Below are 9,473 nucleotides of genomic sequence, written 5' to 3'. Positions count from 1 at the left end.
GAGCACTCTCTGCAGGCAAGCTCTCTTCTTGCAGGGAAGGTGCACAGAGGTCTGGAGCTCAGATCTGCCTCCTCATGGAAGAGGAAGGCTGGAAGGGACCCTGTCTAAGAAGCTGTGTTGCTCCTGTGGTCCATTCGCTCTCCTGCGTGGACTGGTCTCTGAGAGACCTGGGATACAAGATGGCACTCTCACCTGAGTCCTGGGGTTAGAGCCCTCTCTGGAGGCTAACTCTTCTCTGATGAGGAAGATGCAAGGAGTCAAAAACAATTTTTAAAAAAGAAATTACACTCTAACTAAGATGTCATCATTCAAATGCCAGGCAACAATTCTTATAATTCCATCTTCTTGGTTTTCTAAGAAGCTTCGTCTTTAATCCAGTCCAGTGACCTAGGATCCTGGGTGTGCTAGGGCACCCGCAGCATGGAGAGTCCTCTGGGGACTGTGGGACTGTCCGCTGAGTTCAGTTTGTGCCCAAGGTGGCCCGGGGGGGGGGGGCGGGGGGGGGGGGGGCTGGTGTTGACCAGCCGCTGGTGGCACAGGCCCCTCCCAGTTGTTTTGGAACAGATGTTATATTCCACTCACCAGTGATCCTAAGTTCCTGGGTGTGCTAGGATGCCTGCAGCATGGAGAGTACTCTGGGGACCATGGTACTGTCCTCTGAGTTCATGCCCAAGGTGGCCTGGGACTGGCACCTACTGGTAGGAACCTCAGCCGCATCTATGGAAGGCAGTTCTGAACAAGCTATAGGAAGAAGGAACATAGGGTAGAGAGCCCCAGCCATAGGATCTTGGCTGGGCCCAGTCTATGCTACCCAGATTCCCTCTTGGACTAGATCTCATTTCCTGTGAGCCTTCAGGTTTCCCACTGACCCAGGGACCATCTCCCCATCACCTCATCTTAGTCATCTTTAACTATATAGCTCCGTGACATTGTGTGTTCTTGTTGGTGCATGGCCAATCACTACCATTATCTCTATAACATGTTTCATCTTCCCGGACAGACCCAACCCATTACAGAGGAATTTCCACTTTCTCCTTACACCAGCTCGGGCCCGGGCAGGGTTCCTGTTGGCCTCACCACTTTTGACTGTCTTACATAAATGGAGTCAAGACAGTATTTGTCATCTGTGATTGAATTCTCTCATTCAGCCCAACATCTGTAATGTTTATTCGTGCTGCCAACATGGGTAGAGTAATACTCTGTTGCATGTATGTGCCATGTTTTGTTGATTCATTCATCCATCAGTGGGCACCTGGGTTGCTTCCAGGTTTTCATTGTTGTGAATGATGCTGCCATGAACTCGGGTCACAAAGGTCTCTTCAGGGCTTTGCTTTCACTTCATTGGGTGGATGCCCAGAAGCAAATTGGAATTACACTGTATTTCTATTTTTCATTTTGAGTTATATTTGTGTATTATTACGGTGTGTCTGGATGCACAGTATCTGCCATGGTGCTCATGTGGAGGTCAAAGAACAACTCTTAGAAGTCAGTGTCCTCCTTCCTTTCACCATGTGGGTCCCTGGGATTGAACCTGGGTCTTCAGTCTTGATGGCAGGTGCTTTAACACACTGAGCCCTCTTGGCAACCCTCCAGCTTCAGTTTTCTGAAGAATTGCCACACTGTCCTCCCCAGTGGCTATACCAGTTTATTTCACCATAGCATTGTGTAAGGGTTCAAGTTTCCCTGCGCCCTGTTAGTCTGAGCTTTCCTGTGGAAGCCATTCTAACAGTTGTAGAGAGCGAAAGTGTGTATCATTGTGATTGGATTTACAATTTTTTCTTGCCGGCTGTTTATGTATCTTCTTTAGAGAATGTCTCTCCTCGTGTCCTTGAACTTTTCCTTTTATAACATCAAGACAACCATGATTGATCTCCATTCTTAAAATCTTTAGTGCAGGTGACATCCAGAGCCAATCCCTCATCCTCAGACAAGAACACAGCCTTACAGATGCATTTTTAAAAAACTTTTATTAGTCCTTTGTGCATTTCACATTACCTAACCTGACTCATCAGCCTCTCCCCTTGTATCTGCCTTTCACCCTTGCAACCATCCCAACGACAGAGAAAACATCCCACTGTGGAAGCTGTAATGTGTCACAGCTCATCCCACAAATGTACCCTTTTATCTGTGCTTCTGTGCTTGTAAATATTCATTGCAATGATTTGTTAGTCTGGTTATGAGGCTTCTGCTAGTCTGTCAACACTGGGACCTTGCTGGGATTCCTCTCAAATATCCTGCCATTGCCCTGTGTCATGGAGTTCCTGTAGTTTGGGCTGATCCTGTAGGACCAGCCTCTTCATGCACTCCAGCAGTTTGGGTAGATATTGGTGTGGGCCAATTCAAAGCACCGAGGCTGGGCTTGAGAGGTGTCTCAGCTAGTCAGCTGGTCAGCTCTCTAACTTTCATACTCTTGCGGCCAGCTCCCCAGCAACCCTCCAAAAGCAGGGCCAGTTCTACCCTGCTGCCCAGGTAAGGTGTAGGGCACACACTCCCGAGTGTTGCACACTCCGAGAAGGGCATGGCCAGCTCTCCCACTCTCCTGATCTCAGGGCCAGCTCTCCTGCCTGACATGGGTGGCAAGGGATGAGGGAGGGGAAGAGGACATCTTTCCCTTGTCAGTACCACTGCACTACAGACAGGGAGCAGGATCAGCTGTCCCATGCTCATGCCTCAGGCCTGGCTCTCCCAGTGAGGTGCAGGGCCCACTCTCCAGAGTGCTGCAGCGGGTGAGGGGCAGGGCCAGCTCTTTAGTGCTCATGACCCAAGCCCAATTCGCTGTCCTGTCATGGGTGGCAAGGGAATAGGAAGGGATCTCTCTCATTCATGTCACTGCACGTGCCATGAACAAGTGGCAGGGCCAGCTCTCCCATGCTCTTACCCTCTGGGCAGCTCACCCACCCAAAACTCCCACAATGCACAGGGCCTGCTTTTCTGAGTACTGCAGCTGGTTAGGGGCAGGGGCAGCTTTCCTGCTCTCATGCCCCCAAGGGCCAGCTCTCCCACAATGCCCAGGTGAGGGGTGGAGCCAGTTCTGCACAGCCCTCGGACATCAACATGTCCCCAGGTAGTCGCCTAGACCAGAAATGTGTGCCTGGCCTCTGATGGTAACAGGCCGCTCGCTGCAGGGCCATGGACCCAGATATGGCCTCCACTGGCAGCACAGGACAGGACCCCACCTTGGTCGCCAGTGGCATCACCGGCTACTCACATCAGGCTATTCCTCACTATCCTCCAGTCTCCAGTTCTGCCTCTCTTCATGGTGTCCTTCAAATCTGCATGGTGCCAAACTAGTAGTCATCTCAGCTTAGCTCCCTGTCCAGGCTGTCATCTCGGGTGGTCATCTCGGGCTCACACCCTCTGAGACCCATGGGCCCAGGTAAGGCTTTTCTAGTCCCCAGCTCACGCCCTACTCTGGGAGTCCTTCTTTCTGGGCCTACATGGTGCTGCCTGGTGGCTGTTTCGGGGTCTCTCTCTCTCTCTCTCTCTCTCTCTCTCTCTCTCTCTCTCTCTCTCTCTCTCTCTCTTCCCCAGGGCAGGTTGGGCCACATTCAGATGTTCATAGGTCAGAACTTTAGCCATTGCCTCTCTCCTCTCTGCCACCTACTGAACTACATGTTCAGTGCCTCTCAGGGTGGGCAGATGCATGTTTTTATGTTTATTAGTCCATTGATTTCGTTTCCACAAAGACAGTGTGCTGAGCAGCAGCAGCCACTTCCCTTAGGACTTCATGTAATTTTCAAGTGCTCTGGTTGCCCACAGGTCTGCTCTCCGGCCTGGCCTACCAGTGAGCTACATCCCTTACACTTGCCTCGATTGGCCTGTTGGTGTCCTTACACCTGTTAGCCGGCTGGAATCTGAGGAATGAGGTGGTCAGTAGCTTTTCCTCTTTCCAGCAGGCACTGCCAGGTCTCAGCTTTTACCTCCTAGAGATGTGGAGATAGGTGCTCAGACATGTAATACCATCTGTAAAAGTCAGCCAGTCTCTCCACCCACCCCCGCCGTGTGTGTGTGTGTGTGTGTGTGTGTGTGTGTGTGTGTGTGTGTGTGTGTGTGGGATGGGTTTCCCAGAATTCCCCTGAGAAATGGCGTTCATTTCCTTTTGGAGATGCCCGCCTAGGTCAGGATGCCCTGCTCCAGGCTCTCCAAACTGAATTGCAGGGGTGATTTGTGGGCAGATATCAATTACTGGTACTTTATTGTTAACTTATTATTTCATAGTTTCTTTTGTGTCCCACTGCATTTAATTAGGATTGCAGGAATGAACATGAATAGGGGTTATTTACTCGAGCAAGGGCAACCGAGCTGTGGCTACACTACTGAGGAATGTGATCCCTGCCCCCAACCCCACCCCCATCTCCACGCTCCCCAAGCTCCACTCCACCCCACCATCCCCACCCCCATCCCCAGTGAGATTAACTGTCTCACTCTTTGTGGGAGGTGGGACCTTATGAGTCCTTCCCATGCTCTTTGGGGGAGGTGGGACCTTATGAGTCCTTCCCATCCACGATGACATGTTGACAGGCCCAGTCTTCTGTATGCAGCCTCTACAGCTGCGAGTTCATGAGTGTGTAGTATCCATGCCACGCAGTTATGGGCAGTTTAAAATTAAGTTGTGTTGCAGTCGACTACAGAGACTACAGCTGGCTTGAATGGACAGAGTTGGAGTCTTTGCCTAACTTGTGCATTCACTGGTCTGTGTCCTGCCCACATTGCCCAGGTTTTCCCTGGAGAGGATAAAAATGCAGCTTGTCATTTGGTGCAGTGATTGAGTTGAAAATCTTGTACCAATGGTTAGTACAGTTGTGGGTACCTAACCCTGTTAGGGTTAGGGTTCAGGCAGCATTGAAAAAGACACTGATACAGATTGCTGGGGAACAGTGAGTGTGTTAAAAAGTTATTGATGCTAATGACAGACAGAAACAACAGCATGGCGGGTGTCTCTGCAGAAAGAGAGATATCCACGGGTATGTTTTGCAGATGGGAGTGGCTCCTAGTAAGATCCAGAAGCTGGGCTCTGTGACTCCTAGATGGGAAGCAGGGAAGGGGGTGGGGACCAGGATGTGTCTGGCAGCAATGACTGCTTCAGTGTTAGCTTACTTCCCAGGTGAGAAGCCAGCAGGCGCCCGGTTGGTCAGCATCTGTGAAAGGGAGGGGCCTGAAGCAGGAGTGGCAGCTGTTTTCTGACATTCTGCTCTGACTGTAAGCACTTCTTAAGGTGGCCACATGCCCTTCATGGCCAGCCACATCGGCAGTGGTTTGACTCACCACCCTGTCACCTGTCTCCATCACAGCTGAGTGGTAGGTCTGTGCTGTTGCCACTTAGAGATGATGAACTCAAACGTCAGAGTCATTGTGAACTTCAGGATCACGGTGGAGAGTGGTCAGCTTGAAACTCAAGTCTGCACATGGTCCTCATTCCACGTGTGCCCTTCTCGAAAGCCCTTGTTCAAGGTTAAAGGTAGCACTCGTTAACTAGACCAATCGTGTCTGAGGTGAAAAGGACAATAATGTTCTAATATCTACCCTGGGCTTTTCTCTAAGAACACAGACACTGCCGTTACCAGGCACTCCAAAGCCTCCGAGGGGAGCCCAGAGAAAACCCTGACTAACCAGCATGAGAAGGTTGGCTAGCCAGCATGAGAAAGTAGCTATGCCAAGCCTTTGCATGTTTTAATTTCACTTCTATTGCTCTGTTAAAACACTCTATCAAAGACAACTAAGGGGAGAAGGAGAGTATTTCGCTTGTGATCCCAGGTAATCCTCCATTATTTCAGGGTAGTCAAGGCAAGAATTCAAGGCAGATGGTCACATCATATCTATAAGTAGAGAAAGAAGACAGGCATGTTATGTTTATTGTTCAGCTAGCTACCTTTCTCTTACACATCCTAGGACACAGAGACGGTTACACCCACGTTAAGATAGTCTCCTACAGAGATACCCATATGCTAACCTGATCTAAACAACCCTCACTGATACACTCTTCCTAAGAGGTGATTGTAGCTAACAGTTAAGACTAACCATGATGGCATGTGGAGTTTTTTGTTTTCAGGTCTCTCTTTGCCTCTCAAGGCTCAGCAGAGATGACAGGGCCATTGCTGTTCCGTGTATTTTCCTTAGCTTTTGTTGCCTTCTTTTTCTTTGCGTATTAGTTGAGCACCAGACACCATGCTAGACCCAGCAGCAATAGACAGTGAAAGACACCTGGCTCCCAAGGACCTCCATGTCTTAAGAGGGCACACCATAGGTTTGGTGCAGAGGGCTGTGGGGGCACATAGTGGGTCTAGTTCTTGGACAATCAAAAGTGACCATGAGAGAGAGTACTACTGAAGGAAGAGTTTGCATTCCTATTAGGTGAGAAGAAATGGGAATGAACCAAAGAAGACTTGACATATGTAAAGGATGCCAGTGGCTTGGTGATACATGAGGGACACTTAACCATTCTGGTCCCCGAGAGGCTCATGATGGTGTGAGAAGAGGAAGCAAAAGGATGACAGAGGACCCAGGGAAGGGCTAGAGCCCAGAATGTGGCGTGAGAGACAGGAAGACAGAGACCTGAGGAGCCAGGGAAGGCTTCTAAGAGGAGGTCACTAGGAGATGCACTTTGAAGAAGAGATTTAGCACACCCTGGACAAAGAGGTCACTTCCCAAAGAAAGGTGGAGGCCCTGAGGCATGAGTGAGCATGTCACACTCTAAGGTAGTAAAGGGCGTGTAGGGACTAGAGCTCCAGCTGTAAGTGAAATCCTGGCTAGCCTGGAGAAGTCCTCAGCTTCCTGTTCAGAGGGGGAAACTTTCCATCCTGTGGGGACTGAATTAGAAATCCTCTGAGAAAGGCAAGCCCCGGGTCCCCAATGGAGGAGCTAGAAAAAGTACCCAAGGAGCTGAAGGGGTCTGCAACCCTATAGGTGGAACAACAGTATGAACTAACCAGTAACCTCAAAGCTCATGTCTCTAGCTGCATACGTAGCAGAAGATGGCCTAACCGGCCATCATTGGGAAGAGAGACCCCTTGGTCTTGCAAACTTTCTATGCCCCAGTACAGGGGAAGGCCAGGGCCAAGAAGTGGGAGTGGGTGGGTAGGGGAACAGGGTGGGGGGAGGGTATAGAGGACTTTGGGGATAGCATTTGAAATGTACATGAAGAAAATATCTTATAAAAAATTGGAAAAATAAAAGGCAAGCCCCTTGAATCCAGAAGGCCAACTGTTTCTCACTTTAAAACAGGTAGTGGACCCACATTTCCATTTCATTTACATTTCTCCTTAGTACCCTTGGGATCTCATTGGTTAGCTCTTCCCCCTGCCTCCTCATACCCAGCTATCTCAGGAAAGCTGTAGCTCCTGGCTGAAAAGCCCAGGCTTGGTCCCTTAGTTCTGTAATACATTCATTTATTTCTGATGATGGTATGCCACTCACCCACAAACTTAATTCTTTAAAATAATGAAAAATGAAGCCGGGCGTGGTGGCGCACGCCTTTAATCCCAGCACTCAGGAGGCAGAGGCAGGCAGATTTCTGAGTTCGAGGCCAGCCTGGTCTACAGAGTGAGTTCCAGGACAGCCAGGCTACACAGAGAAACCCTGTCTCGAAAAACAAAAAACAAAAAACAAAACAAAAAAAAAAATGAAAAATGGCAAATACGTAGAATGAAAACAAACTGTTCAAGCCAGAAGTTCAAGATTGAGGAGCTGGCAAGACCGTGTTCCTTCTGCAGCTGCCGGGAGAATTTTTCCTTCCCCGGTCCACATTCCAGAGGCTGCCGTAGTCAGCCCTCCTGAGGCCGCTGTCGCCCTCAGTTCAGCCCTCTCTGTTCATAGGCCTCCTCCCTTTCATTACCAGTCAGCTGGCTAGGGACCTTCTGCTCCACCCAGATAAAAAGCATGGCTAGGTAAGGAGAGGCTGTTCTGTGGGAGACTGTGTTTCTCGGCAGCAGTGAGCTATGGCAGTGGGTGGAGGAGGCAGTATAAGGTATGTAATATGTAGTATATTCAAAAATCGTCATGTTCTGTTTGAGCTCAGAGAAGCTGGCTGTGGGGTCACCAGCCCACCAACTTCAGACCCCTTCACTGGAGATGAGCTGCCCCTCCCCCCCAGCATGTGACAGGGAGGAGAGAACAACAAAAGACAAGACATGTGCTCTTGGGAAGAAAGAGCAGGACCAGGAATCTGCTGTGAGACTGTATCCTACAAATGACAGGGACGCTTCACCCATGATACCTCAACAATGCAGCTGCTTAAGCAAGATCTGAACAAGGCCAACACTAACTGACATCCTAAGATGGAAGGGGAAATCATATAGGGCTCTAACCCTAGACAGGTGCAGGAGAATTAGTTTCCCCCAGGGACAAGCACCCTAATTGGTTATCAAATACTAATTTGAAATCATATACAGACAGCAACACTAAATGAACTCAGTAGGATGTACGTGTGTGTGTGTGTATGTGTGTGTGTGTGTGTGTGTGTGTGTGTGTGTATGTGTGTGCATGTATTTGAGATCAAAGCCATGGATTTGAGATGGGTGAGGTTAGAGGCTCATGGAAAGGAGGAAATGATATACTTGTATTTTAACTTAAATAATTCAATTTAAAAAAAAAAGACTTTGTACTGATATATGTATGAACTCACAGAGCCTGTGGCAATATGCTTAGGGCCTGCACAGGTCTAAGCCAGATGGGTCCCCGGCATGGAGAGGGGAAACAGACACAAGTCCTTACTCATCAACTACCTGGAAGCTATCTGCACTTGATACCTACTTGCAAAGGATGGTTAGTACTCTCCAGTGGAGGCTCACCAGGTGTGCAAACCATACTTAAGCACACTTACAGGCAGACTCTCTGTCCAGCAGTCGATGGACATCACAACATGAACTCCATGGCATTTTTTTGGAGATTTTTTTTTTATCTCATAATGCTTTGTCTGGGCTTTTTATTTTTATTAAAAAAACTTTACAGGTGTCTTACTTATATATTATGGTTTCTGGATTTGTGTTTTTATGGTATGTCTGTGTGTGATGTGTATGTCTCTATATCTGCATGCGTTTCTTGTACTTTTTCTTTGCCTTGACTTTTCCCGTTTGTTTTGTCTTATTCTGGTCTGATTATTTTACTATATTTTATTTTTTTAAATTATTTTTAGATACCTGTTTGTTTTCTCATGAGAGAGAGAAAAAAAGTATGTGGATTTAGATGAGTGGAGAGGTGGAGAGAATCTGGGAGGAGTTTGGGCAGGCAAACCATCATCAGAATATATTGTATGAAATCAGACATTTCCAATAATTTTTTTAAAAGAAATGAACAAAACTGTTTTGCCCTTGAAAACACCTAGAAGACACACCACCTCCAACACAAGTCCCTGCCATTTACCCTGTGATAGAAAGATGAGAACAGCCGGGTGTGGTGGTGCACGCCTTTAATCCCAGCACTCGGGAGGCAGAGGCAGGCGGATTTCTGAGTTCGAGGCCAGCCTGGTCTACAGAGTG

At 48.5% G+C, this 9,473-nt stretch overlaps 1 protein-coding gene and 1 pseudogene across 2 annotated transcripts in view; one reads left to right on the top strand and one right to left on the bottom strand.

Moving 5' to 3' along the window:
* The window catches only part of Thsd4 (thrombospondin type 1 domain containing 4), a 560,327-nt gene that overhangs the window by 103,162 nt on the left and 447,692 nt on the right, over positions 1-9,473 (top strand). The window lies entirely within an intron of this gene.
* On the bottom strand, positions 3,534-3,640 carry LOC115064943 (annotated as a pseudogene).

The sequence above is a fragment of the Mus pahari genome, chromosome 10, assembly GCF_900095145.1.
Source record: "Mus pahari chromosome 10, PAHARI_EIJ_v1.1, whole genome shotgun sequence".
NCBI lineage: Eukaryota > Metazoa > Chordata > Mammalia > Rodentia > Muridae > Mus > Mus pahari.
Note: the sequence above shows the minus strand (reverse complement) of the source record. Positions and strands in the feature narration are given on the sequence as shown.